The sequence below is a fragment of the Diabrotica virgifera genome, chromosome 8 (assembly GCF_917563875.1).
Source record: "Diabrotica virgifera virgifera chromosome 8, PGI_DIABVI_V3a".
NCBI classification, from domain to species: Eukaryota; Metazoa; Arthropoda; class Insecta; order Coleoptera; family Chrysomelidae; genus Diabrotica; species Diabrotica virgifera.
Window position 1 is genome coordinate 161,966,736 of NC_065450.1, and position 6,173 is coordinate 161,972,908.

Consider the following 6,173-nt stretch of genomic DNA (forward strand, 5'->3'; position numbering starts at 1 on the left):
ATTTGTTTTTTTGTATTTCAGGTCATTGTATCACTGTCATTTATTTATTGGTCGTTTATTCTGTTTTTCTTTATTTCAAAAATCTCGAACTTTTCAAATCCTCGGTTCAGAAATCTGAGCTGTTCGTTCGAGTTGGCGCCCTTTTTCTTCTTCTTTCCTTGTCGTATCTTCATATTATTCTGTCTCCAGCGTTCTTATCTAGTTGCGTTCCCTTCTCGCATTAACCTGTCTCATTTTCTTCCTTGTTTCTACCCTTTCATTATCCGATATCTCGGTTTGTATATTTTAAAGCCAATATTTAGTGCACTGAAGCTAGCCCGAGTCCTCACTTGAGATATAGTGTCTCTCTGCCTCTTTGATTTGTTCGTCTGAGCTAAGCCACTCTCCATTAGTATCTTAACCCTCTTCTCTTCTATTTTCCCCCTCTTTCATCAGCTTTTTTTTCTTCCAAATCCCAATACCCAGAGTATTGGGTTACACCCTGATCCAACCAAAACAAACCCCAGCGTGCAGTCCCGAATTGCAACGAACGAAATGGCATAGATGCCCTAGCGGCAACTGCTAGCAAAAAGACTAAGTTTTCACTCTAGTGGCACATAGAACATCCCACCAGAATGAAAACAATGGGAACCTTCTCTGGTTACACCTCCGAGGCTTCTACAATTTGCAAGCCATACGGATGCTTGATTTACATTTACTCTGTGTGGAGTATCAAGGGAACCATTCTCGTTGGAACTTTACCTCGCTGAGCAGATGGGACGTGAATTGTAAATTGTAGAATTCCCTCATCTTCCTTAGTCTCAGCATCCGTATGGCTTGAAAATTGTAGAAGCCTCGGAGGTGTAACCAGAGAAGGTTCCCATTGTTTTCACTCTGGTGGGATGTTCTATGTGCCACTAGAGTGAAAACTTAGTCTTTTTGCTAGCAGTTGCCGCTAGGGGGCATCTATGCCATTTCGTTCGTTGCAATTCGGGACTGCACGCTGGGGTTTGTTTTGGTTGGATCAGGGAGAGCAGCATATGTGCCTCCTGATGAGAGACTAATAAGTTTCGAAACCGGTAGAGGTACTTGCAGCACTCTCTGATTGGGCTGGAATATGGTTCGGCTGTATTTTCGTTTTGCAGCGAAATTGAAAATGGTTATTCATTTTTGATTTACATTTACTCTGTGTGGAGTGTCAAGGGAACCATTCTCGTTGGAACTTTACCGCGCTGAGCAGATGGGACGTGAATTGTAAATTGTAGAATTCCCTCATCTTCCTTAGTCTCAGCATCCGTATGGCTTGCAAATTGTAGAAGCCTCGGAGGTGTAACCAGAGAAGGTTCCCATTGTTTTCATTCTGGTGGGATGTTCTATGTGCCACTAGAGTGAAAACTTAGTCTTTTTTTATTTTAAAAATGTGACTACTGCAATGATATTTTAAATTACGTTAATAAATCGATATCTACAAATTGATGGTGCCTGAGTGGCATTAGACTGCAGATCGAGAGGTCCCCAGTTGGAACCCGGCTGTTGCGTATCTATTTTTATTTGTTTTAATAAATAATTAAAACTTTATATACTTAAAATTATATATACCGTTTTAAACAACAGTGGTATTTGGTATTTTAAAAAATACTATTTTATACTAGTGTAATTTTTGGAATCATAATTGTTTTCACCCAATTTTGAAAAAATGTGAAAACTTTGGATTATCCACGTCCGTCTGTCCGTCTGTCCGTAACCACAACTCCTCCGTCATTATACTAGGTAGAATGACAAGTGAGGTGTCAAATGAAAGCTTATAATCCAAGGATGGTACTAAAGGTGAGAAATTTGACCTAAACTATCTGTCCGTCGGTCTGTCCGACCGCGAATATAACTCCTCCGTCATTATACTAGGTAGAATGACAAATGAGGTGTCAAATGAAAGCGTATAATCCAAGGATGGTACTAAAGATGAGAAATTTGATATTGGCTGTCTGTCCGTCGGTCCGTCCGACCGCGAATATAGCTCCTCCGTCATTATACCAGGTAGAATGACAAATGAGGTGTCAAATGAAAGCGTATAATCCAAGGATGGTACTAAAGGTGAGAAATTTGACTTAAGCTGTCTGTCCGTCGGTCCGTCCGACCGCGAATATAACTCCTCCGTTATTATACCAGGTAGAATGACAAATGAGGTGTCAAATGAAAGCTTATAATCCAAAGATGGTACTAAAGGTGAGAAATTTGACTTAGGCTGTCTGTCCGTCGGTCCGTCGGATCCCGAATATAGCTCCTCCATCATTATACCAGGTAGAATGACAAATGAGATGTCAAATGAAAGCTTATAATCGAAGAATGGTACTAAAGGTGAGAAATTTAACTTAGGCTGTCTGTCCGTCGGTCCGTCCGGCCGCGAATATAACTCCTCCGTCATTATACCAGGTATAATGACAAATGAGGTGTCAAATGAAGGCTTATAATCCAAGGATAATACTAAAGGTGAGAAATTTGACTTAGGCTGTCTGTCCGTCGGTCCGTCCGACCGCGAATATAGCTCCTCCGTCATTATACCAGGTAGAACGATAAATGAGATGTCAAATGAAAGCTTATAATCCAAGGATGGTATTAAAGGTGAGAAATTTGACTGAGGCTGTCTGTCCGTCGACCGTCCGACTTCCAATTCCACTTTCGATTACTTTGGGTGAAAACCTAGGACTTACGAAGTCCAATTACTTGTTATAAATAACAGTTAATACATCTACAAAATTTATATTTTATATGTTAATTGTTCTTTTCAAATATGTTGTGTCCTACATAAATATGTACATATACAATAACAAAACCGTGATATTATAAAAAGTACTTTTTCTACTCTATGTCATACTATGTATAAGTTTTTAGTTTGTGAAAGCTGTCATTATAGATAGCAGTGCGTGAAGGATTTAAAGTGTGCGTGAAGTAACAATGTATTTTAAATGGGATTTACTTTTTCGCACTGTTATTAACTTTCGCGTTGTCATGGTCGCAATCCTTATCTTTCGCGTTGCCATGGTGATGACAGTATGACCAATGAATTACAACAAAAGTTTTGACAGTTTTGTGGTTTGAAAGTAGTTAGAATTTTTAAATGTCAAAGTTCTAAAAATTGTAGAATAGAAATGAATTCCAGTGACGAAGAGTCACAGTTTTTATATTTGTTTATCATAGATAAAATATTGTATAAACTGTACGTGAAGTAGTTTTTGCGAACTTACGCGATTTATAGCACTCACTCCGTTGTCGCTCGTACTCTAAATATCGCGTGCGTTCGCAAAAAGCATACTTAACGAACTGTTTCATAAAATAACTATTTTATTAGAGTATTAGTTTTGGAATTTTAAGCATTTTATCGTTTAATCGTTTATCGTTAAATATTTTTATATTCTTTCCTGTAAATAATAAAAAGGTTTTATTATAAAAAAGTTCTTTTTTATAAAAGTGTAATTATTACTTGTTTTTGTTTGCGAGATGGACATATCGAAGCTAATTGAACTCATTCGGGATATACCCGTGGTATAATACTAGCCTTGAGGACAATACGAGGACGAAATTTAAAGACGAAGTATGGGAGAAAATAGGAAATGAATACGGATGGTACTTAAGTACAATTTATTGTGATAAATAAAAATATGAGCATAGTCAAAACTCTGAGTATCTTACTTTTTAGTTTTCTAGTTAATATCCATGATACGCAACCGTATGTAAGCACTGGTCTATATGTTAGTTTGGTTTTTCTTGTGATTTCGTTCTTGTTTAAGAAGCTATTTTTTATTGCATGAAATAGTTTTGATGTTTTACTAATCCTCTCTTCAACATCTTTGTCCTGCCCTCCATTATTTTCGATTGTAACGCCTAAGTATTGGAAATGGTTTACTTGTTCTATTTCCTTTCCATTAATTTGCATATTTATTACGACTGGTTCTTGCGATATTAACATGGTCTTCATCTTATGTGTATTTATCTTCATACCCTGTTTAAATAACGCGTGATTCCACGTTTGCATATTATTTTGCAGTTCTTCTTCTTTTTCTGTGATAACAACTACATCATCTGCGAATGCACATTCCGAAAAGATTACTCTTTGGAAATTCCTGTACCCTACATGCAATTTCTTTAGTTGCGGTGTGCACTTTTTCATGATTTCGTCCATAAAGATGTTGAAGAGGGTTGGGCTCATGACACCTCCTTGCCTAAGTTCTTCAGTTGTTTCGAATTCTGTTGATTTCCTGTTTTTATGTATTATGTAGTTCCTATTTCTCTTATATTTCAACTAGTTTATCGTCAACCCCTCTTCTTATCAAGCTGTCCCACACAGTTTGTCGTTTCACTCTGTCGAATGCCTTTTCCAGGTCTATGAAGGCCATATATGCTTTGATTTTAGACAGTAACGTTTTTTCTATTATTTGTTTTACCGTGAAAATATGGTCTTGTAATCCACGTCCCTTTTTAAAGCCGCTCTGTGCTTCATTTAAAGTAGTTTTTGTAATGTTTCTCAGCTTTTTTTAGTACTGTTTCATAGACTTTAAGTGAAGAACATAACAGTGTAATTCCTTGATAGTTGTTACAATCTTTGAGGTCTCCTTTTTTATATATCGGCAATATTACTCCTATCTCCCAGTTCTTCGGTATTGTTTCTTGTTTGTTTGCTTCTTTGAATATTTCGGCTAATTGTTGTACACCTTTCATTCCCACGTACTTCGGCATTTCCGGTGGTATATGGTCGTGTCCGGGTGCCTTTCCGTTTTTAAGCTTGCCTTTTTTCTTCTATTGTATCTTCGATTGTTATCTCGATGCTTGCTCTCTGTTCTTCACTACCTGTCGCGTTACTGTTTTCTTTTTTCCTATCCACTTTTGTGGTAGTTAATAATTCTTGAAAATGTTGCCGCCATCTTTCAATAATTTCTTCTTCTTCTGTGATTCTTTTTCCTTCTTTTTTTTTAATTATCATATCCTTACTTGGTTTGTCTGTTCTCAGGGATTTTAATGTTCTATAAAAAAGTTTTTGATTTTCTTTGCTAGTGTGTTCCAGCTGTTGTCCAAATTAATGCCAACTCTTTTCCTTTTCCGTTTTTATCATATTTCTTACTGCAGTCCTTGCCTCTTTGTATTTGTTATAATTGCTTTCTATTTTGTTTCCTAAATAAATATTCCAAAGTTTTTTCTTAGTTTCCACTTGTTGTTTTATTTCAGCATTCCACCAGTTTGTTTGTTTCACCTTGTCATTTCTTTTACAAATGCAACATACTTTTTTCGCCGCTTCCAATAATATATTTTTAAATGATTGCCATTTTTGTTCTAGGTTGTTACTACCATTTGCATTTTCCAGAGCTGCTATTTGTAAATCAACAATTTCTTTGTATCTTAGGGCAATCTCTTTGTTTCTGAGCTTATAAGTTCTGATTGATCCGTATTCAATTTTTCTTTTGTTTTCTTTTGTATGTTCCTGGGGTTTTTTGTTTTTATTCTTTATTCTAGCTTCCAACAAATAATGGTCACTACTTATTTCTGTTCCTCTTCTGACTCTAACATCTTGAATTACCTTTCGATTGTCGCGTCTATTAGTATGTAATCAATTATCGATTTTTCTGATTCTCTTGGTTTTTGCCTAGTAAATTTATGAATATATTTGCGTTGGTAGTGTGTGTTTGTTACTATTAAATTATTCAGTACGCAGAATTCTATTAACCGTTTTCCATTATTATTTCTTACTTCTTCACCATACCTTCCAATTACATCCGTTACTGTCTCATCTTTGATTCCTACTCTTCCGTTGAAGTCTCCAATGACGTATATCTGCCCTTTACTGTTTTCCATTGCTATATTTAGGTCTGTCCAGAATCTGTCTATAATTCCTTTTTTATCATTTTCATCGGGTCCATATGCCGTAATTATTTTCTGTGGCTCTCCCTGCTTATCTTTCATCTCAAGAGCGACTATTCTTTCTGACCAGCCTTTCCAGTCCTGTAAATGTCTTACCTTTTCCTTTTTAATTATAGCACCTACTCGTGCAGCTGCTCTCTTTTCCGGTGGAACCCCGCTATGTATAAGCAAATGACCGCCTTCTAGGTATATTTCACCAATTCCTTTCTTTTTTGTTTCTGTAATCCCTAATATTTCTATTTTGTTTTTATCGAACTCGTAGCTCATTTCTACTTCTTTACCATTAA